This window comes from Nomascus leucogenys, chromosome 2, assembly GCF_006542625.1.
Source record: "Nomascus leucogenys isolate Asia chromosome 2, Asia_NLE_v1, whole genome shotgun sequence".
In the NCBI taxonomy this organism is placed as follows: Eukaryota; Metazoa; Chordata; class Mammalia; order Primates; family Hylobatidae; genus Nomascus; species Nomascus leucogenys.
In genome coordinates, this window is record NC_044382.1 from 90,999,726 (window position 1) to 91,025,209 (window position 25,484).

The 25,484-nt window shown below is 37.2% G+C and overlaps 1 protein-coding gene across 5 annotated transcripts in view; it reads left to right on the forward strand.

The window, feature by feature from the left end:
• ATG10 (autophagy related 10) overlaps nucleotides 1–25,484 on the forward strand; it is a 416,286-nt gene that overhangs the window by 327,975 nt on the left and 62,827 nt on the right. The window lies entirely within an intron of this gene.

Below are 25,484 nucleotides of genomic sequence, written 5' to 3' on the forward strand. Positions count from 1 at the left end.
GGGGATACATCCTGATAAACCCATCGTAAGTTGAAACTATCTTAAGTAGAAAATGCATTTAATACACCTAATCTACTAAACATCAAAGCTTAGCCTAACCTACTTTAAATGTGCTCAGGACACTTACATTAGCCTACAGTTGGACAAAATCATCTAACACAAAGCCTATTTTATAATAAAATATTGAATAGCTTCATGCAATTTATTGAATACTGAAAGTGAAAAACAGAATGGTTGTATAGGTATCAAAATATGGTTTCTCTTGAAGATGTATCACTTTTGCACCATGATAAAGTCTAAAAATTGTTAAGCTGGACCATCCTAATTCTGGGACTGTCCATACTGTGAGCTCTCATATAGGCAGACCATGTCTCTTTTATTCTTCATTGTACATGCAGCACCAGCACAGTATTTATCATATAGTATGTGCTCAATAAAAATGTATTAAGCAAATGAAAATAGAAACTAAGTTGGCTTATATACTAAGAAACAGATGATTTGGCTTATGTAATCTATACTGTTTTACAGTTTTACTCATAAATACATTTGCAAAAAAGAAGAGCTTTTGATTAATAATATGGTTGCAATAGTGATTTGCAAAAGTAGAGAAAATAGATCTGCAAAAGTAGATATAAAAAGTAGATTTGCAAAAGTAAAGAAAATAGATCTGTCAATCATATAAGTCATTACTGCCTTGCTAAAATCAGTAGTTATTTTGGAAATTTAAAAATACTCATCACCTTGCAACCAATCATGATCTCCTTAAAAATGATTTTTACTTATGTCAAAAATATTATTTTTTCCAAGCTTCTGTTCAGCTTAGTGAAAGCTTCCTTTAAAAATGACTTTATCAGTTAGTAGAATTTTTATGCCTTCTTATGTGTTTGATCATAATGACAGTTTACCTCCCAATCAACATACGAATCCTTAGCATCTTGTAAGTGGTTCTTTAACAATGACCATTTTCTAGGTTTTAATTGAGGACAAAACTAGCTTTAGGTATTTGTATCTTTCACACTGCCCCTCAAATTAATCTTTTCTGTTCCCACTGTCACCCTCCTAGATCAAGCCCTCTGACCTCACGTGGAACAATTAGTAAAGCCTCTTATCTGTGGTCTTCTGCTCCTTTCCTCTCTGCCTCTTACCTGTAGTCATATCTTTTTAGCCACTGCTGTGCTTACTTACCTGTGCTGAAACCTGCAATAGTTCTCCAAGGGCCTATGGGATGTGGTCTAAATGCTTTGCCTGGGCGTCAGAGGTTGCCACTCCCTGGTTCCAACCTGCTCTTCTAAGTTTATCTTCTACTCCTCCGCTCTACACAGCTCTTGCCAAATATGGTTATTCATCTCTCTATACTCCTCTTGTACAGTTTGTTCTTGGGATCTTTTCTAGATCTAATGCCTTCCCTCATTTTTCTGTATGCATTACCTGTTACTACCTGTCCTCTCATACATTCCTTTCTCTGAAACCACCTCAACTCACAAAAATTGCCCCTCTGAAATCCAAATCTGTAGACCAGGCATTGGTGGTGCTATGAAGAAGTATAATATGAAATATGAGAAAACCAACCGTAAAGATTTGGCAAGAACATTTTATTTTATACAAACTATTTTGGATTAACCTTTATGTCAAGATGAGTGCTGAGAGTTCCAACTTCTAGTGTCTTGTCAGTGGCCACAAACTGTACAAAAATTTGTATTGTAGAGTCCTTATCCTCAAGACCCAGAAAATGTTTGGTTGTAAGAGTCAAGAAAGATGGCAAAAGATAGAGGAAAAAAATATTCAAAAATATATATGTATTTAACTTCACACCCATTTATCAACTCTTTCTCAATTCCATTATACTCTTGAATCCAGTTCTTACCATTTTCCTTTTCTGTCTCTAGCAGATAATTAATCTCCTTAATGCAGGCCTGTATATAGCACAATTTCTAGTGGTCTATGATATTTTAATTCCACATGTCTTGGTTTTGACCCATGACATAAGAACAAGATTTTGGTACAATGTTGCCATAGATTTCTTTTTATTGATAGAACTCTTACATTGTTAAACTCACCATTGAACCAATCTGTATATAGATTGTTTTTAATAGAATTGACTAATGTCTTTCATTTTATAGTTATTTCACTGTCACACAGATAGCCTATTAGTATACCATCTTTTTCCTCCCTATCATAGTATGGTATTACAGATCAAATCCTATCACAGCAAGCATTACTATTTCTAACACCAAGGCTGGGGCTCACTTAATAGGAGGGATATTTGATATAACCACACTACGACACAACTATAAAACTTAGGTGGTCCTTTGGAATTGATCTTATTGGGATTTGATGGGTGAACAGATACCCTACTTCTAATAACAATGTTTATTTAAGCTTTAAAATTGCTCGTCACACTGCATGTTGAGGCATTACAGACCACGTAGGGGAAACTCATTTGTAGCCATTGCACTACTTGGCATTTGAAAATCATCATGAATATTTCCTTTGGAGATCTTGGCTTTTAATCCCAGATTGGTTAATGGGTTGGTATTTATATCCTCTTCTTTGCTTGAGATCTTTGGGAGAATGGGTCTTCATTTTTTAGTACCACATACAAAGAAAAAACAAGGTGTCCTCAGTGAGATGGAGGGGGAGAAGATGATATAGCACTAGGGAAGAATGGGCTGATACATTATTGGTGGTGTTGAATAGTAGACACCGTTCTGCAGAATTATACTAAGGAATCATTAGCTTGCGGACTGAACATGATAATAATATGCTGTCCTCTAGAGTGGCTTAAAAACAAAAGCAGCCTTTGCATAATATAAAATGCATTTCACTTCATTTTCAGGCCTGATTGTGCTCATATAGTTTGTTGCTCTTCATCTTTAGTAATCACACTTCTGTTCTTTCAGCATTTGTCTTGATGATAAGGACCTATTCATGTCAGATGTAAACGCCCTCTTTTGAAGACAAGCCACTCATAAATTTCATACATTTGATTATGGTGATTACTTACCTACTTTTGTCCAACATTACAGACTACCTATTATATCAACCCTGTAGCCTAATAAAAAGACTTCCGAAAGAAAGTTAACAGATACTTAGGTTGGATCTGCCTTAATTGTTATAGTGAGTGTTACAATAATGATCACTGGAAGGTGTTGGCTCTATGTTTTAAGAAAGGAATTCCTGTGATCTTGGCATGGCCTAAAGTCACAAAATAAAAAAGGGTACCTTCAATTTCACTTTAAGATATATGTGTTTATGTGCAGGGGTGTATAGTGGTCAGATAAGTAATTTTTTCTTACTGGATTCTTTTTTTGAACTTTATATTATGGAAAATTTTAAACACATACAAAAGTAGAGATAATTGTGTAATGTGCTTATTAGCTGATGAAGAGTTTGTTTTTTTCCGTATCTCATACAGTTAGGAACTTTTTTGAAGCAGTTCCTAGCATCATTTTATTTCATCCCTACAAATTTAAGTAAGTATTTTTAAAAGATAAGGGTTCTACATGAATGTTCGTATCAGTTTTATTTATAATAGCTCGAAATGGAAAAAAACCCAGGTGTCTTCAGTGGGTAGATGGTTAAACAGAGAGTAGCATACCATTACCATGGAATACTACTCAGCAATAAAAAGGAACCAATTATTGATATACTCGGCAACCTGGATGAATCTTCAAAGAATTATGCTGAGTGCAAAAAGGCAATCCCAGAAGTTGCAGAGTGTTTGATTCCATTTCTATAACATTTTTGAAATGACAAAATCATGGACTGAAGAACAGATTTGTGGTTGCCAGGTGATAGGGAGTGTGAATGGAAGGGAAATGGCTGTGGCTATTAAAGGCAACATGAGGGAACCTTATGGCAGTGGAAATGTTCTGGATCTTCACTGAATCAGCGTCAGTATCTTGTTTGTGATATTGTACTATAGTCTTGCAAGATGTTACCATTGGAGGAAACTGGATAAAGGTTTCCATAAGATATCCTTTTGTATCATTTTTAAAAATTTTTATGTTTAAAGTAGAGATGGGGGTCTTACTATATTCCCCAGGCTGCTCTTGAACTCCTGGCCTCAAGTGATCCTCCTGCCTTGGCCTTTCAAAGTGATGGGATTACAGGCATGAATCACTGCACCTGACCTCTTTGTATAATTTCTTACAACTAAACATGAATCTACAATTATCTCAAAATACAATATTTAATTAAAAAAGGTAAGGACTCAAAAAAACATAACCACAATTCCATTATCACAAATAAAATTACTAATAATTTCTTAATATCATTAAATAAGCAATTAATGTTTAAATTTCCCAAGTTCTTTTTTTATAGTTTGTTTATATCAGGATCCAAAATAAGGTTTACACATTAAGATAGTTAACATATCTTAAGACTTTTGGAATCTTACAGATTCTCATTCCTCCATCTCTTTTTTTTTTCCTGGTAATTTTTTGTTGAAGAAACAGGTCATTTGTTCTGTAGTGTTTTGCAGTCTGGATTTTTTTTTCTAATTGTATTTCTGTGGTGTTTAGTATGTTCCTCCCTGTATTTTTTTATAAACTGGTAGTTAGATCTTGAGGCTTGATCAAATTCAGGCTTGATTTTTTGGCAAGAATACTTCATGGTTGTTTCTGAGTATGCCATCGGGGGGAACATTATGTCTGGTTATCCCTCTTTTTTGTGATGTTAGCAGCCATTGATGATTATTGCCTAGACCCATTAATTCATTAGTGGTTGCAAGATGGTGCTGTTCTAATGCTGTCATTCATTATTTATTAGTTGGACTACTTCTATAATGACAAAGTTTCTCTCTCCATCTTACTTACCTGAGGTATGCTTGGATTAGGAAAGGCAGGATAAATGCTTGATTCTTTCCCTTTGTGAGCTAGCTTTCAAGATAATGAGTTGTTTCTCTAGTATCCTCCCAAGGTAACCAAGAACTTTAAAAAATATGTCTTTATGGACTCGTAGATATAAATGTTTTGTATGTGTCAGTTCATAGTAGTGGTTATCTTTATTGATGTTCAGTTTACCTCATCTTTAGCCAGTGGAAGTCTGGCCAAAGACATTGGCTCCTGAGTCATTTTGATACAACCCATGTGGCTTTGATGGCTTCCTTGTTCAGTGGTATGACAAGTGGTTGCACATGCATGTTGTGCAATTCCTGCCCAGACTTGTTGGAGTCAGCCAAGGAGAACTGGTTCCTTTGGGAAATGGTAGTGCCTTTATCTGGGTGTTGGAGCCAGAGAGAGTGGATTTGACTCTGTATGCCACCACTTACTAGCTGCATGATCTTGGTTAAGTTACAAAGATTCTATGTCTTAGTTTGATTTTCCATTAGAGGTAACAGTAGCATCTACACAGAGCGAATGGGAAGACTAAATGAATCAATATATGTAAAATACGTTGTACATTGCCTAGCACATAATATGTAGTAAATATATTATGTAATCATTATAGTCATAATCATTATTATTTTTTCCAGGTAAACATAGTTATTTCAGTGATTTTCTCAGCCATTGAAGATTAAGCTATGCCAAATTTAGGATCCCCCCTTCCCACCCTGGAATTGATACTAAACTTCTGGACCCTAACTAATAATATCTACCCCAGGGGCTCTGTTTCAGCTCTGTGCTGCCTCTTTCTCCTCCTCTCTCTCACCCTCGCTTTCTCTCTCATTAAACCTTTGCTTTCTAGGACCACATCCTGACTTTTGTGGGCCTTAGATACATTTACCTTCATTGACTCCTTTCTCCATAAAAAGGTATTAAAATTATATTTTATAGCTGCATTATTAGATGACTGTATTCATACTATATATTAAAATACTTTCTTTGACCTACAAGTTTATTATTTTATTTTTTAAAAAGCAATTAAAATATTTTCATGGATCCCTAAAGGTATTGTAGACCCCAGGCACTGTGCCTACTCTGTCTAATGAATAAGTCAGCCCTGCTACACCTTACTCTTTTCTGCTACCGCAACAGGGCTGCAGAAACATCAGGTGGCTGTCTGCAGTCCTTCTATACTCAGAAAAGTCTGGCTGCCCCTCCTGTTTTACAGCTGCCTAAATATAATGATGATGATGGAAGGGACTTTTCTTCATGAAACCTACCATGTACTAGAACCATATCCTCCCTATTCTCAAATTTCCAAACCACAAGAGAGTCTATTGTGTTGTGTCATTTTGTACGCATATATATGCACACACATGAGCATGTGTACATACACATGCCCCTCTTGGGAAGTGGCCTTTTCAAAATTGCCTCTCTCCAAGCCCCTGCTTTCCTTCCCAGCTCTGAGGAGAGAGAGTTGTATACGAAACTCAATCTGTATCTTATCTCTTTTTAAATATATTCTTTCTAACACTTGAACTATGTGCTTAAATTTGGAAACCAAAACTTTGGAGGTTCTTTGTTTTCTGATTCCATATGTCTGGGAAGGGAAAGTACAAGTGAATGAATGGGGTTGGATGGATAAAAGTGGGAAGAAACTCATTGATTATTTTCCTCATTTGATCCTACCATGCAAGTATTTAATACTATATAAGAGTAAGTTTAAGTGTTTGTACAGAGTGGAATAGGAGAAGCCTGTGCAGCACACATTTTGCATATCCCAAATACCATTGAGTTCCTTTTGAAGACTTTGGAATGCCTAAAACATGCAAAAACATGACAATTAATTTTAGTGGGTTTCATTATGTTTCCATGATAAATTTCTCAGGGTAAAAAAATAAAACAAAAACATAACAAAAAAACATACTCCTTAGGTACCTTTTGGTGAATAGATTGCGTTTGACTCTCAGTGATGCAGGAAGTCACTGGTTAAGGATTCTTAAATAATGAAGCTTGATATGTTGCCTGGTGATTTATAATGATGGCTGATAAACTGATGATTTAATTGTGCTTCCTCTAGTAATAATCTTAAGTGCTCAAGTGAAGTTCCAGTGATTGGCTTTCTTCTGAACTCAGTCTCCCCGGAGTCTTTAGGCATCTCTTTTACACAACATCTGATAACTGACTTTTAACTGTTTCTATTTTAAATAATACAAATCAATTAAAACACACAGCTGTTTAACAAAACTTCTCAGTGTCAGTATAGGTCTCGGTGGGTATTTCCTGATGGCTGATAATGACATCAGTTTAGTGCACCTGGTAGTATCTGTGTGAACTGGAAGTGGTTTAATTCTTAAATGACGAGAAAATTAAGAAGCCTGTATGGATTGCTGCTGCTTCTTCAGAATCACTGCCAGCTTCCTTTGCAGGCTTCTTTCATGGTGGAGCTTTATTTAAATGGGACTACAGATGTCATGTGATTGTTTTCTCTGTAATTTGCTGCTAATTTATTGAATCTGAGTTTCTAGGTATTAGCTGTGGGTATTAATAAGTCATTTAGGGGGCGGGTTTATGGCAGCACAGTAAATGTATCTAGCTTGCAGGCTTTTTGTAGAAACCTTCCTATGTTTTAGCAGTATTCAGTGATTCTGCCACAGTTTATTGTCTCAGGAGTGTGTGAGATATACTCTCTTTGTTATATCCTTACTTTGGCATCTTAGAGTAATAATGACAGTTCTGTTTGTCTCTACTAGCAATTATTTTTAGATTATCAGTCTGTACATGCATTGTGACTTTTAATGTTTATTAGCTGTTGATGCTATGGGTACCATACATGGTCAGGGTACTTTCCATATTCATTTTTTTTTTTTTCAGACAGAGTCTCGCTCTGTCACCCAGGCTGGAGTGCAGTGACATGATCTCAGCTCACTGCAACCCTCACCTCCCGGGTCAAGTGATTCTTGTGCCTCAGATTCCCAAGTAGCTGCGATTATAGTCATGCACTACCAAGTGTGTATTTTTAGTAGAGAAAAGGTTTCTCCCCATTAGCCTGGCTGGTCTTGAATTCTTGACCTCAAGTGATCTGCCAGCCTTCGCCTCCCAAAGTGCTGGGATTACAGGTGTGAGCCACCGTGCCCAGCCAATATTCGTTTTTTTATCCATTCGGAAATGTTTACTGTCATTCATACTCCATTGTGCTTTTCCTGTTTGGGGAAACAAAAGCACATTTTAATGAATTCGGTTTGTTCCTTAGACTTTTCCTACATTAAGAAATGTATGAAGAATGGCCAGGCATGGTGGCTCATACCTGCAATCACAGCTACTCAGGAGGCCGAGGTGGGAGGATTGCTTGAGCCTAGGAGTTTGAGGCCAGCCTGGGTAACATAACAAGACCCCATCTCTTAAAAAAAAAAAAAAGGTTATTTGGGCGTAACTGATTTTTACCAGAAGTGTCCAGAAATCTCACCTTTAAAAAAAAGGCATGTGGGCCAGGCATGGTGGCTTACACCTGTAATTGTAATCCCAGCACTTTGGGAGGCCACGGCAGATAGATCACTTGAGGTCAAGTGTTCGAGATCAGCCTGGCCAACATGGGGAAACCCTATCTCTACTAAAAATACAAAAATTAGCCAGGTGTGATGGCGGGCACCTGTAATCTCAGCTACTCGGGAGGGTGAGGCAGGAGAATCACTTGAACCGTCGGGAAGCAGAGGTTGCAGTGAGCAGAGATCATGCCACTGCACTCCAGCCTGGCAGCCTGGGCAACAGAGTGAGACTGTCTTAAAAAAAAAAAAAAAAAAAAAAGGCATATGAAACTTCTTTCTCACTTTCACTAAGTAATTTCTTTTCTTTCTTTTTTTTTTGAAACTGTGTTTCGCTCTTGTTGCCTAGGCTGGAGTACAGTGGCGTGATCTCTGCTCACTGCAACCTCTGCTTCCCGGGGGTTCAAGTGATTCTCCTGCCTCAGCCTCCCGAGTAGCTGAGATTACAGGCACCCGCCACCACGCCTGGCTAATTTTTGTATTTTTAGTAGAGATGGGGTTTCACCCTGTTGATCAGGCTGGTCTCGAACTCCTGACCTCAGGCGATCCACCCGCCTCGGCCTCCCAAAGTGCTTTGGGAGCAAAGGGATTACAAGCATGAGCCACCACACCTGGCCAGTAACTTATTTTTCTTAAAACTTTTTTGGCTTTACACCTTGGAGTGTTTGTGGAAAGTCCTAAATGCATATTGAATGCTATTTAGGCATTGGTATAACAGTGCTTTCTCATCTAGCTTTTACTTTCTAAAATTTTCTGACCACTAACCGCTCATTAAGTGTTTAATCTAAATACAATGGGAGTTGATTTATTATTGATTCCTATTGTATTGATTTCTAAGATGTTTTATCCCATTTTAATGGGAGCTTAAGATATATAACTAAACAGGATATATTTCTTATAAATAACCAGGATGCTGGATTTGGGTCTTACTTCTTTAAGTTGAAGTTTATTTCACTACATAATAAAAACAAGAGGCTGGTTAATGTTCTTTGTTATGTGTACATCTGGTTGAGCAGAATATTGCTTAGCTTTTTACCATCAAAATTACACTTTTGACTCAGCACATGCTTTGAATGTATACGAAAGCTTTCTTTTAGAGAATCTCCCAGCATTTCATTGATCCCTGGAATTACTGTTTCTTAAAAAGGAACAGCTTATCAATACAAAAATAAAATACCATTTAAAATATTGAATAATTAATTTTAATATTATTCATCTTAGCACATTTCATTTTGATAATTACTTACCATCAATTATTAATTTTTAATAAACATCTTAGTCCCCAAACTTCAAGTCTGAGGAATATTTATATTCTTATTTCCAGTTTTTGAGAAAGAGGTTAATGGCGGGTACACAGTAAAGCAACAGCTTGGAGCAGGTGGAGAAGCCTGGGGGCTGGGGGTGAGGACCAGAGGCAGGCACAGGACCTGGAGGGGAAATGGAACACAGGCTCTGCTGCTACACTTACCCGCGTATGTTTTGAGTCCTTAGTAAGGAGTATATGCTACCTCAGAAAGATGCTATTTGTTTTATCTTATTTTTTTGTACAATAGTTGCTGTATACACATAATTCCACCATGCAGTTATTGCACATTATTTTCTTCCCACTTTCTACTCCCTTCAGCTTCTCTTCTCACTTGTCATTTTCCCTGGTTCTCTTCCATGTCAGCTGCAAAATTCTCCATATTACATTTGCAGCCTGTATTTTTTAGTTAAAAAGTTGGTCAATAAATAGAGATAATACCAAAGTATATAAAGTATTTGTGCCAGTTACATTTTTTTGTAAGCTGATGTAATTTTTTTCAGTATATTAATGCAGTGGTACTTCCCTTTGTCCAATCTGAATTCCAAAACTATTTCAAGTGGTTTGTATACATACATTCTAATATGCTAATAATACATACATATACTATAACCATCAAGGCAAATGAATAATAACTAAATGATGGATGGGAAAAGACAGTTTTAATAGAAAACATAAGCTAAGGAAAGATTTTGAGCTTTCTAAAATAACAACCAAAAGGGAAAGCCAATTAAATACATTGCTTTCATTCTGTTACAGAAGGAAACAGACAAGATTATCAGGAGAGACAAACTTTTTCTTGTATTAAATTCTAGATTGATCATTTCACAACTATGGAAAAATAGTCTTCTTTATAGATACCACTTAAACCAATTCCAGGAGATGGGGAGGGGGTGATGCTCAGTTGTAGTTGTGTGAGAGTGTTACACTAATGTACTCTGTGTGTGTAGGTTTATACTGTTAAAGTCTTTACTGGCAGCTTACTGTTCAAATTCAGCCTACAGATGTTATTTTAAGTGTTTTGAAATGTTGTTTAAGTTTGTTTTTGTTTTTTGTTTTTTGTTTTTTTTGGAGATAGGGTCTCACTCTGTCATTGAGACTGGAGTGCAGCGGTGCAATCTCGGCTGACTGTAACCTCCGCCTTCTGGGCTCAAGCGATTCTCCTGCCTCAGCCTCTCGGGTAGCTGGGATTACAGGCATGCACCACTACAACCCAGCTAATTTTTGTATTTTTGGTAGAGATGGGTTTCACCCTGTTGGCCAGGCTGGTCTTGAACTCCTGACCTCAAATGATGCACCTGCCTTGGCCTCCCAAAGTGCTGGGATTACAGGCATGAGCCACTGCACCTGGCCGTTTTTTAATTTGAATAACTTTAGACTGGATACGTGCTCCATAGTTAATCATGATCACCTCCTCTCCCTATTTCCTCCTACTGTCTATTTCACTTACTTACTTTGCCTGCCTGTCTTAAAAAAGCATTTGAGTTTGCCTATTCTTGTATTGACACAAGATGCAAAGAAAGAGCTTAGAGATTCTGTATGGATCTGAGCATCTCAGTACATATTTTGCATTGTCTTCAAATAAAAGTGGTATGATCTGGGCTTTAAATTCTTTATAATCATTTTTTCTGATTGAAAAAATAATATATACTGAAAATTTAAAATAAAATACAAAATATCATAAAGAAGAATTATTCATAATCCCAAATGTTAAAAGTTACCACTGTTAACCTTTCAGTGTGTAGCTTTCCAGAAGTTTATATATAGCTTTATCTATAATGTATATTCATATATATTATATATAAAAATACACATGCAAATGAATCATACTATGCACCCTTTTATTTTGAAATTTACTTCACAGACATTTTTGCATCCCAATATTTAAATACATCTTCATTTTCCCTTTAATAGTTGTATAGAATTCCGGCCAGGCACGGTGGCTCATGCCTGTAATCCTAGCACTTTGGGAGGCCAAGGTGGGCGGATCACAAGGTCAAGAGATCGAGACCATCCTGGCCAACATGGTGAAACCCCGTCTCTACTAAAAATACAAAAATTAGCCAGGCGTGGTGGTGGGCACCTGTAGTGCCAGCTACTCAGGAGGCTGAGGCAGGAGAATGGTGTGAACCTAGGAGGAGGCAGAGCTTGCAGTGAGCCGAGATCGTGCCACTGCACTCCAGCCTGGGCAACAGAGTGAGACTCTGTCTCAAAAAAAAAAAAAAAAAAAAAATTGTGTAGAATTCCATTGTAAGGTAAGGCCGTAATTGTTTCAACCAATTTTATGTTGTGAACACTGAGTTTTTTAAAAATGTGTATTATAAACAAGTTTCTAAGTGAACATCCTTGTATATATAATTAATGCAATTGTCAAATATTATTTGGAATAAATTCTTAGAAGTGGAATTGGTGAGTCAATGAGTATTCACATTTTAAAAGTTTTGTTAGATATTCCCATATCAATCTCAGAAAAGATGTACTAATTCTAAGATGCCAGCAGTGTCTTAGAGTACCCATTTCTCAAAGTGCTCACTGATACTGGTCATAATCATTCTTCTTAATGTGTTACAGTCTGATGTCAACCAGGCTTTTGACTGGAGTCACGTATCAATCAACTTAACACTGAAGTTACTGATAAATAGCTGAAATATAGGTTTTTCTTGCAATTGATTGGCACATACATTTTAGACACTGGAGTAGTTGACATACTGTCAGAATTAAAGGGTCTGATTTATATTCTTGCCAAAGCTGAACATTGTTTCTGCTGTCCAGAGTTGGTCTGTAGGAGTACCTGCCAGCAGGGCTGGGCTTTTCTTTGTAAAATTCATTAGATTTGTGTAAACGGTTGAGGAGAACTCCATGGAAGCCCTTAAGATCTGCTCTTTTAAGCACGGAAATACTACTTCACACATATTCTTTCACTTAGTCTTTGAACACCCTTATGAGGTTGATACTATTCTCCACACTTTAGAGAAGGGGAAACTGAGACACAAAAAGATTAAGTAACATGTTAAAGGTCAAACATCTAAGTAAGAGAACTGGAATTAGAACTCAGATGCCATACTAGGGAGCTCACGTCTTTAACCATTATGTTTTACCTTCTCCCACAATAACAATCTTATTCTCAAAATGGTATTATATTATTATTTTAAAGCAGGACTGATCAAGTTTTAGGTCATGAACCCCCTTTGAGAATATCAGGAAAGCTCTGGACTCTTTCCCCAGACACACAAACTATTGCAGCCCTAATCAGGAGTTCCGTAGGACTCGTCAGGACTTCCAAATCCTTGGAACTTCCAAGGATTTGGAAGTCTGACGAGTCTACGAACTCCTGATAGCTGTAGTGGATTAAAACTCAACTTCCAGTCTGCCCTTCTTCTCTCATGCCCCTCCTGTACTGCAGACACTGGAAAGCTAATACACAGTTCTCACACGTCTCAAATAGGGGCCTGAATTTGGTTCAGGAATATCATAGTAGATGCATTTGTGCAGGATTTGGAAGGCAGAAGCATGTGGAAACTGCTCTTTTCAGAAGCGTTTCTGGCATGGAGGTAGTCTACGCGACCTTCACAGAGGCTTCATTGTCCAGAGGACGGGGCATCCATTTTGCTGGTGGGAGTTGTAGCAGGCATGCTGTGGCTCTGGAGGTGGCCACATAGGGTCAGGTTTTTGTTCACTGGAGTGGGGATGTGATTCTAGAATGACAGATTCCTGACCTGAGAAGAGGCAGTAGGTTGGATGGTGTTCAGTTCTGCAGGATTGCTTCAGGAATTTTTCTTGGAAAGTCATCTAGAATTTGTTTATTCAGTCCTCTCTCCCTATTCAACTAGCCAGAGAGCTTCAAGTAGAGAGTAGATTCTGGTTTTTGCAACTGAACATTGACTGATACCATATTATATAGCTTGACCCAAAGAGAGTTTCTTCAACAGGTTAGGGGCTGGGCTCTGGAGTCAGAACCACCTGGGTTCTTACTCAGGTTCATCTACTTATTAGCAGTGTGGCCGAGGACAGTTATTAGGCATTTCACCTTCCTCATCTGCAAAATAGGAAATTATTTCTACATAAAGAATATTATAAGGATGATTCCAGTGGGTTGTTACGAGAATTATGTGAGTTAGTGCATGTTATTTGCTTAGCATTGTGGGACACATAGTTGATACTATGAATATCTATTATTAATCCATAAATATCATGAAAATGAAAAGCTGTGGACACAATTTCTGTTCCATATAAAATAAAGCACTGCTGGTCAATAGAATTGTTGAGCTTCAGGTTTCCTACAGCAGTACATTCACAGGCTGAGGCTTACAGCTTATTGAGGAGAAAGCTGACATAGTATACTTAGTACATTTACTTACCTACATAATGAATTGTGTCATTTTCATTCAAAAGAAGACTTAAAAAACTGAATTCTCTGGTAGTAAAATTTCTTCCTCAGGAGAGACTTTCAGCTTTAGATGATTAGTTGGATAGACCTTCAGCTTTAGATGATTAGTTGGATATGCTGTTTACTATGAGGTGGGGTTGGCAGATCACAATAGGTATGTCCCAAGGCTACAATGGCAGGAGAATAGCCCATCTGGGCCTCAGTGAGAATCTGCCTCCATAGTGCTTCTCCCCCAGCCATGCCATTAGCAGTTGCATTCTACAATCTAAAGTTGTTATTGGGCATGTAGCTAAACCTACAGCTTCCCATTGAAATACAGATGTATCTTAATATGTCCTACAGTTCATCTAGAATTGGATAGTGTCAATATTGTTCTCAATTTTTTAAACCACTTGTTGGTGAAAGGAGTTAAATTGAATACATGTCTAAGTAGCTTCCTCTGATCAATAGGCTCATTTTCTGACAGATTTTCTCTCGTATCTCCATCCCTAGCCCTACTCAAATCATCTTTAATAACTGAGATTGTAGTGATCTGCTCTTCACAGCCTCACACGGCAGTTTGGGTTTTTCAAATTTAAACTTGTTCATATACAGCTAGGGTAAAACCTCTACTGGAGGATAGTCAGAACAAGGCAAAGCCTTAGACTGTAGAAGGTCACATATGGTAATCCATGTAAAGGTTTTTACAGCTTTCCTTCCCCTACCTCTACTTAAAGGTCGTCATGCGATCAAATTAATTGCAAGCAGCTGTTAAATGATTGCAAGCAACTGTTAAAGGAGAAAATAAGTTTAAGGGTGAGTTCTATAAAATAATCACTTTTGATTCGCCCAAGTCTATCTCATTGGTAGAAATAAACAGCAAAATCAAATTTTTTTTACATAAAAAAAATTAATTTCAATTTCTTCACAAGCATGTTTGACATCAGTTCCTTTATCGGATGATAAAGAATAGAAAGGCTAAATGATCAACAATGATACTTTCTTGGATATGCAAATGACAGTTCTCCTTGGACTTTGCTTTAGGAGAATTAAGTCTTAACTTTACACAAGTTTGGTGAAATGTTTTCCCTATTTATCAAGGCTGTCCCCACAGCTGTGGACCGTGGGGGAACAAATTGTCTCACAATAGGTCTTTCTTCTGCTGATGAAGCTTTAATAAAATCATCATTTCTTGTACTCCTGTCTCATGAAATTATTGTGTCAACTAACTTGCGTTTCATACTGGGTTCAGGAAAGCCCCATATGTGAGTGAAGACACATTGGAACTATTATTTGTGTGTGTTAGGGTGTGTGTGTGGGAAAAGGGACACATTTGGAAGAAGCCAAGTAAAATAGGTGGGTCTTTGGAGCCCTCTACCTTACTTCAATCAGAGTACCTCCATTTTCTTCTGTTTTATGGTATCTTAAGAGGTCTTATTTGCAGAAAGTGTTCTGCTGCTTTAAATTGTTTGTAAATGGCTGAGCTAGAGGGCACATTGCCTAGATGTTATTCCAAAGATTGTCAAGTTAAAGGCAGGCAACTGACACTGACTTGTGTTTGGACAAAGGGAATTTTAGTATTAAGATATGAACTTAAATATTCCTGATTCAACAGGTCTATATTTTAAGAGAGTTATCGGGAATATATAAGTCCATTTTGTTTCATAAAAGTTGCTCAGAAAAAAAAAAGTCGTTTGATCTTAACTGAGATCATTGTGGCCAGGCCTACCTTTTTATCTGCTAAAATTATTTTGTTGAGTGATCGAATAAAAATAGTGCTTAGATCCCACAGCCTTGAATATTGGATAGTATGGATTTCATTCTTTCACAAGGAGGCAGCTTCTAACCTCTAAAAGTAGGGCCCAAAAAGAAGGTGATCAGGGCTTTTGAATTTAGTTCTTTTTCCTGGCATCTTATAGGAGACAGACTTTTGGCCCTGTAGGTATGCTCTGGAACTCCCTTGGAATCAGAAAATGTAGCCAGTTAACTTGGAAACTAAGGAGCTTAAGTTTCTATCGCTGCCAATAGTGACTCCCTTGCTTCTGGGTTATTAAGCTAACCTAGCTTACTTGTACCTTTGATAAAGATGGCCAAACTGCACATGTACCAAAGTGGCCCAGGGAAGTCACCCAGGTCACCCCATCTTCCTTGCTTGTTCACAGTCTGCTTTCACTCTTGTCTCATTCTTGCCTGGCTTCAAACACTTCAAGCACTTTGCTTTGTAACCTAGTGTTGACCCTGCTGGTCCCATGAACTTAGTATTTGAGAGTAGACTTCTTGATGCACAAGCCTGAGCTCTCTCTTGCCAACATTTGCCTTGATCTTGGTTCCCTATGTTACTTGAAAAAAAATTCCTCGTTTCTTTTTCTGGCTTGCAAACAACACTCTATCCCCAAACTTGGCCGGACCTCTCTAATCATACCAAACTCTTTTTAGCCAGAATTGGACAGAGACTAAAGAAATCTGAAGTATAGCATAACCAACCAGTCACTGAGATGGGAGGTTTTCTAAACCAGTCTAAAGACAATGGTGACTGTCTGGGTGATGGTTTGCAAATCTTAAGGGAGCAAAATGTAGGTCATTGAGGGTCAGCCCAGAGGAGATTTTGGAGAGGATTGTATGAGAAGGCAAAGACTATGTTTATCAGGAGTTTATGTGTGCCAGTCAGTGTCTTAGTTGGATAGGAGAAACTGGGATATTTGGTAGAGGAAAAGCTAGTAGGGTGGTTTAATTTAGGATGCTAAGATATGATTCCTGTATACCGGCCAATTTGATTTGGAAATTTGCTAATAATTCATAGTTACCGTTTCCTGAGTACCTATCATATGCTAAATTCTCTGCTAGGGACATTTAGATAGATAGCTAGTCTTCATAATGACCCTTAAAGTAGGTATTATTATTCTTATTTTACAGATGAGGAAACTGAGGCTAAAAGAATATAAGTAATTTGCCCCCAAGCTAATAAATGGTAGAACCAAGATTCAATTCTAGTCTTTTTTAAGTCCTGGTTTGTTTGTTTTTCTATTGCAACTGGTTTTAATTTGAATAATTTTGGCCATACTCCATGAGTGATTTAATCTGATGTAGCACATTGCTGGTAAAACAGATCCCATCAGAAAAACCTGGGGCATGTCTTGACTTTTTTTATGGAGCTATAATTTGCATCACATAAAATTCACTACTTTAAAGTGTACAATTCAGTGGTTTTTAGTTTATTCACAAGGTTGTGCAACCATCATCACTATCTAATTCTAGAACATTTTCAACTCTAAAAGTCCGTATAGCCCTGAGACGGGAGGTTTTCTAAACCAGTCTAAAGACAGTGGTGACTGTCTGGGTGATGGTTTGCAAATCTTAAGGGAGCAAAGTGTAGGTCATTGAGGGTCAGCCCAGAGAAGATCTTGGAGGGGGTTGTATGGGAAGGCAAAGATTATGTTTATCAGGAGTTTACATGTGCTCCCATTCCTTCCTCCTCTCAGCCTTGGGCAACCACTAATTTAACTTTTTTCTCTATAGAGTTGCTTATTCTGGAGATTTTATATCAATGAAATCAAACAATATGTGGCCTTTTGCTTATAGCTTCTTTCATTTGGCATGTTTTCAAGGTTCACCCATATTGTAACACATGTAAGTACTTTATTCCTTTTGACAGCTGAGTAACATTCCATTATAATAGATATATGACAGTTTGTTTATCCACTCATCAGTTGATGAACATTTTGGTTGTTTCTACTTTGTGACTATTATGAACAATGCTACTATGAAGATTTGTGTACAAGTTTTTATATGAATATGTTTTCAGTTTTCTTGTGTATATACCCTAGCAGTAGAATTGCTGGGTCATGTAGTAATGCTATGATTTAATTTCAAGTAACTGCCAAACTAATTTTTACAGAGGCATCACCATTTTATATTCCCACCAGAAATGTATGAGGATTACAATTTCTCCCCATCTTTGCCAGTTCTGTTCCACTTGGCATTATCTTTCTTTTTAATTATAGCTATTCCACTGGGTGAGAAGTATCCAATTGTGGTTTTGATTTGCACTTAGCTAATGTCTAATGATGTTGAGTATTTTTTCATGTGCTCATCAGCCATTTGTATTTCTTCTTTGGAGAGATGTATACTCAAATCCTTTGTGCACTTTAAAATTAGTTTTTTTTCATTGTCGAGTGGTGAGAGTTTTAAAATATATTTTGAATACTAGACCCTTATTGGCTATATGATTTGCAGATTTTCTCCCATTCCATCGGGTTGTCTTTTCCCTTTCTTGATAGCGTTCTTTGGCTCACAAAAGTTTTTAATGTAGGTAAAGTCCGATTTATCTGTTTTTTTATTACATTTATTTTGCCTTAGGTATTATATCTACAAAACTGTTACGTATCCTAAGGGCACAAAGATTAAACCCTATGTGGTCTTCTAAGAGTTTTGTGGTTTTAGCTTTTACATTTAGGTCTTTCATCTATTTTAACTTATTTTTGTATGTAGCAATGAGGTAGGGGTGCAAATTCATTCTTTTGCATGTATTAATAAATATCCAGTAGTCTCTGAACCATTATTTGTAAAGACTATTCTTTTCCCACTTAATTATCTTGGCACCCTTGTCAAAAATCAGTTTATCACAGATGTATGCATTTATTTCTGGACGCCAAATTCTATTCCACTGTTTCATATGTCTATCCTATGTCAGCGTCACACTGTCTTGTTTATTGTGGCTTTATAACAGTAAAGCTTGATAGTCATTTTTTGATATTGGGAAACGTAAGCCAACCAACTTTGTTCTTCTTTTTGAAGATTGTTTTGGCTAGTTTTGGTTCTATGCATTTCCATATGAATCTTAGCATCAGTTTCTCAATTTCTGCAAAAATGTTAGTTGGAATTTTGATATGGATTGCACTGGAGCTATACTTCAATTTGAGGAGAATTGCCATATTAACAAGATTATATCTTCCCATTCATCAATACGGAATGTCTTTCCATTTACTTAGCTCCTCTTAATTTCTTTCAACACTGTTCTATAGATTTTCAGGTGACAAGTCTTGAATTTTTTCATTAAATTTATTCCTACATATTTTGTTCTTTTTGATGCTGTTGTGAATGGAATTGTTTTCTTAATTTCATTTTCATATTGTTCTCTGCTAGTGTATAGAAATACAACTGATTTTTTTTGTATCCTGTAACCTTGCTGAACTCTTATTAGCTCTAATAGTTTTTTGTGGATTTATTAAGATTTTCTATATAAAAGATCATATCATTATGGCATGTCTTGATTTTTGATGACACGGAGAATACAGGTAATAGCATGTTGTCTGTAAAAGAAATTGTTCAAGAACCAAAATTCTCTAACCCTAACCAGCTTGTCTGTCTGTCTGTCTGTCTGTCTGTCTGTCTGTCTACCTACCTCCCTACCTACCTGCCTATCTACCTACCTATCTGTCTCTCTGTCTTTCTTGGGAATATGACCTGTGCCTGTGTCCATCCTTTGGTATTTGGATGTGTCATGAATCCTATTTACATTACTTCCCATTGTTCTCTCTGTCATTTTCTTCCCACCCACCTTCTCCAACGGTTAATTGCATCCTTCTCTGATTATACCTTACCTCTCTGTCCCATTATTTTATATCTATCTATCTATCTATCTATCTATCTATCTATCTATCTCTATAGATAAAATGATTTGTTCAACCAAACTAAGTTTTTTTTACTGTATCACATTCAGCAGTTCAGGTGACTTATCTCAGCTGAGTTTCAGTACCCTGAGAACTCTTTTTGCAAAGGGCTGGAGTTCAGTAAGAAGTCCATTTCTCGATCTATGATGTTTTCCTCAGTTCCTGGCTAATGCCTGGTATTGTGTGCCCTGTTCATGGAAAAATAGAACTCCTCACATACCTTCGAGTGAAATATGAGGGAAATTGAGAAACATAGGAGGATTGGGCCTGGGGAAGGTTGACTAAGGGGATTTAGCTGGTAATGCAGAGTATTTTCCTTGAGATTTTCATTTAATTCACTTAATTGTAGGTTTTTGTGGAAATTTGCTTTTTAGACATTCTTACTAAATAATATTAGACTACATAAAGAGGGAGTGGTATAAAAAATTTACCTTTACTCAAGTGAAGTAGAAGGTGAGCAAAAGAAACCAGATTTGCATTTAATAAACAAAATAGAATGCTAAGTCGCCCAGGCTGGAGTATGGTGACAGGCTGGTGGCTCACTGAAGCCTCCACCTCCTGGGTTCAAGTAATTCTTGTGCCTCCACCACCCAACATGGTAGGTAGTTGGGATTACAGGCATGCACCACCATGCCTGGCTAATTTTTGTATTTTTAGTAGAGAGATGGGGTTTTGCTAGTCAGGCTGGTCTCGAACTCCTGGGCTCAAGTGATCTGCCCGCCCTAGCCTCCAAAAGTGCTGGGATTACAGGCGTGAGGCACCAAGGCAGCCAAGGATGTACACTGTCTACGTGTTCTCTGTAATTTTAGCCTTAACTGTAAACTCAGCCCCCAAAAACAGAGATTTTACAACCTGAATCTGTAGTCTAAGAGGTTATTGCTCTCATTTTGCCACATTCTAAGGACAAGCCACTGTTATTATTTTAATTGAAGAAATTCCCAAAAGGGAACAGTACTTGGGATTGGAGGACTTGCTTGAAACTATTCAATTGCTGTTTTGCTTGACTTTTCACATTGACTCTTCTGAAGACCGAGCATCCTGATTTTGTCAGTGAAGTATTACCTAATGTTTAGTATGATCATTTACCGTTAGCTTCCTAGAAGGAGCATGATATACAGTAAACATTTCCAGGTACAACATTCAGCTTTCACACTGGTACATTATATAGCTAATTTTCTCTAGTTTTTCCTGAAAATGTTCCAGTTAAAAGCAGGCAGCTTCTTCTGATCATTTATCTCAGCCACAGAGAATCTTCAATGCAAAATGCTCATATTTATTTCTTTTTAAAAAGAAGCCTGGTGAAAATTTTGAAATTTTAGTAAGAGTAATGAAGGATTTCTGCTGTTATTAAAAGAAAACAAGGTAAGGAATCTTCAAATTAAAACAGTATCACCAGTATTAATTGAGTAAACGTTTTCCTGGATGCATATTTACTGATTTTTGGTCGATTTTTCTCAAAACATGAAAACTACATTTATTTCTTGGTAGAATATGTGTGCTTGTGAGAGATCGTCTCAAATTTTCTTTTTAATAAATTTCCCAAGTCTTGACAGCTAACTGGACTTGCGAGTCTTTAAGATGTATTGAAAGGAGCATAGACTTTATAGGAAGAAAGAGGCAGGATTCAAAGCTGGTTCTCCCCTTGCTATGTCTTTGGGTAAATTACCTAAAAATTATTTTACCTGATATCAATATAGCCATATTAGCCTTCTTTTGGCATTTGTCTGGTAAATCTTTCTCTACCTTTTAACTATTAAACTTGCTCTGGTTTATTCATTTCCTTGCATGTAGAACATTATTTTTAAAAATTTACATACAGTAAAGTTTACCTTTTTTTGGCAGACAGTTCTATAAGTTTTAGAAAAATGCAGAGATGTGTAACTGACCAAAATCAAGATACAGAGCATTTCCATCCTTCCTCCACCCAAATTCCCTTGTGCGGCCCCTTGTAGCCAACCTTTTCTCCCACCCCAAACCCTTGTTCTCTGTCCCTATTGTTTTACCATTTTCGGAATGTCATATATGGATTTCTAGGCTTTTGAGTCTGGCTTCTTTCACTTAGCACATATATTTGAGGTTCATTTATGTTTCAGTATGTATCGATAGTTTATAACTTTTTATTGCTGAGTAATATTCCATTGTATGAATGTACAGCATTTGGTTTATCCTTTTACCAGTTGAAAGACCTTTGGGCTGATTCCAGTTTTTGGTGATTAAGAATAAAATTACTAAAAACACTCATTTGTAGGGTTTTTGGTTGACATAAGTTCTCATTTCTCTTGGATAAATACTTAGGAGTAAGATTTCTGGTCTATATGATAATTTTTTTTAATGCCAGATTATTTTGCAAAGCATTGGAAGCATTTTATACTCCCACTAGCAATTTCTGGGAATTCTAGTTCCTCCATGTCTTTACCAGCACCTGGCATTGTCAGTTTATTTATTTACTTTAACTATAACATAGATGTGTAGTAGTATCATAGTATGGTTTTTGTTTTGCACTTATTTAATGACTAATGATGTTGAATATCTTTTCATGTGCTTGTTTACCATTCATATATTTTCTTTGGTGAAGTATCTTTTCAAATCTTTCCCCAACTTCTTTTTTTTTTTTTTTGAGGGACAGGGTCTGACTCTGTTGTCCAGGCTGGAGTGCAGTGGCACAATCATAGCTTACTGCAGCCTCAAACTCCTGGGCTCAGGAGTGATTCTCCCACCTCAGCCTCCTGAGTGGCTGGGATTATGGATGTGTGCTACCACTCTCAGCTATTTGCCCATTTTAAAAATTGGATTTTTTTTTTTAATTAGATTCTTTTATATTCTTATTGTTGGGTTTTGACAGTTCTTTACATATTCGAGATATAAGTCCTTTGGTGGATATGTGATGTGTAAATACTTTCTCCCAGTGTATGACTTCTTTTTATTCTTTTAACAGTTTTTCACAGAGTGAGAGTTTTTAATTTGTATGATGTCCAATTTATTTAAAAACACCTTATTTATTTATTTATTTATTTTGAGACAGAGTCTCTGTCACCCAAGCTGGAGTGCAGTGGCATAATCTCACTGCAACCTCTGCGCCCCGGGCTCAAGCAATTCTCCCGCCTCAGCCTCCCGAGTAGCTGGGACCACAGGCACCTGCCACCACACCCGGCTAATTTTTGCATCTTTAGTAGAGAGGGGTTTCACCATATTGGCCAGGCTGGTCTTGAACTCCTGACCTCAGATGACCTGCCCATCTCAACCTCCCAAAGTGCTGGGATTACAGATATGAGCCACCTTGCCCGGCCTAAAAATATATTTTTTAAGTCTACTGCACTTTTGGTATTTTATCTAAGAATTGTTTGCCTAGCCCAAGGTCACAAACATTTTTTCCTAGATATTTTATTATTTTTATTTTTAAGCTTATGTCTAGGATTTATTTTGATTTAATTTTTATGTAAGCTGTGAGGTTTATTATTTTGTATATGAATGTCCAATTGGTGCAGCTCCATTTATTGAAAATACTAAGCTTTCTTGATTCAGTTGCCTTTGCACCTTTGTCAAAATCAATTGACCATATTTGAGTGGGTCTATTTCTGGACTCTCTGTTCTGTTTCATTGATCTATTTTTCTGTTCTTCCACCAATACCACATTGCCTTGCTTATTGTAGCTTTATATTAAATCTTGATAAACCCTGTCTCTAAAGAATGAGTCTTCCAACTTTGTTCTTTTTCAAGAAAGAAGCTTTAACTTTCTGTGTAAATTTTTGAATCAGCTTCTGAATACCCACGAAAAATACTGCTGAGATTTTAACTGGGATTGTGTTGGATCTGTGGGTTGATTTGGAAAGAATTAACATCTTAATGAGTCTTCCAATGTGTGAATAAGGTATAACTCTCCATTCTTGTATGTCTTCTGTGCTTTCTTTCATTAGTATTTTATTGTTTTAAGCATGCAGATCCTGTATACATTTTCTTAAATTTTTATGTAAATATTTCAATTTGGGATGCTATTATGTTTAATATCTTTTGAATTTTCAAATTCTAGTTGTTCATTGCTAGTATATAGAAATACAATTAATTTTTGTATATTGTCCATAGGTTCTGAGACCTTGCTAAACTTACTTACTAGTTCTAGGAGCTTTGTTATAGTTTGGGGAGGGGTTTTCTATATTGACAATTGAAGACAGTTTTGCTTCTTCCTTTCTAAACTTTCTCCTTTTTTCTTGCCACATTGCACTGGCTAGGACTTATAGAATGATGTTGAATAGCAATGATACGAGGGCCATGATGGTTAATTTTTTGTGTCAGTTGGCCAGGCTATGGTATCTAGATAGTTGTTCAAACATTATTCTAGCTGTTTCTCTGAAGGTATTGTTAAAATTAGATTAATATTCAGATCAGTAGATTTTGAGTAAAGCATATTGATGGGTGGGTCTCATCTGATCAGCTGAAGGCCTTAACAGAAAAAAAAACTGACCTCCCCTGAGCGAGAAGAATTCTGCTAGCGTCTTTTAGACTCTAAATGCAACTCTTTTCCCTGCAGACTTTTGACTTGCCAGACATCCACAATCATGTTAGCCAGTTCTTTAAAATAAATCTCTGTCTCTCTCTTTCTTTACCTGTATCTATACAGGGAGTGAGCTAAGACTTTTATCTGTACACAGAATTAGGGGATCCATTTCTCCAACTATGTGCTCTCCAGTATTTCTCCCACACTCTAGGGATCTCAGAGGCTCCTTTTCCTTGGCTTCTCACTGGAAAGACAGGGCTTCTCTTGGAGTTTTAGCTTCCAGATCTGCTGTTCCATGTAGTTCTGTGTGACTAGTACTACTCTTGAGCAGAACAGCAAGAGAAAAGAAAGAAAAACAAACAAACGAATTAAAAAATAGGTATTCTACTGCAGCCTTCAGGCCATACGGTTCCCTTTTCCAGTTCCCCTGGCCTGAAACACGTTTCTGTCAAGGGTTTAAGCTGCCATTGCAGGGCAGGTCTATGACAGGGACTACCCTTTGGGCAGGGGTATAAGAGAAGAAAGAAAGAAAGACAAAAGAAGTAATGGGGGGCTGGGTGTGGTGGCTCATGCCTGTAATCCCAGCACTTTGGAGGCCGAGGCAGGTGGATCACCTGAGGTCAGGAGTTTGAGACCAGCCTGGCCAACATGGCAAAACCCCATCTCTACTAAAAATACAAAAATTAGCCAGGCTTGGTGGTGCATGCCTGTAATCCCAGCTACTCGGGAGGCTGAGACAGGAGAATTGCTTGAACCTGGGAGGCAGAGGTTGCAGTGAGCCGAGATCGCACCACTGCACTCCAGTCTGGGTGACAGAGCAAGACTCCATCTTAAAAAACAAAACAAAACAAAAAAAAAACAGTAATGGGAAAATTCTCCACCTTTCCAGATTGTCTGGCCAGAAGTGGGGTTTCTTCCAGTGTTTGGTTGTTTACCCTCCCTGCACAGTTCCACAGTAGGGCAGCCATTGGGTCAAAGCCAGGAAATAAAAGACGAAAAACCAGGTGACTTACCCTCAAAGAGGTTATTTGAATTTTGGCTACTCTTGCCAATCTGCTACTATCGTTAACTTTTCAGAGTCATAGGGTAGTTGCTTTTTAAATTTTGTTTTTTTAGTTTTAATCGGTGGGAGAGATAGGCTGTGGTGGGTTTACTCCATGTTGGCTGGCACCAGAAGTCTTGTGTCCTTATGTTTAAATGCTATATATATTTTTTATCTCATATTGTTGTACTTAAAAATTCCACTCTATAGTTTTTGTCTGTAAGCCAGGGGAGTTTAATCTGTT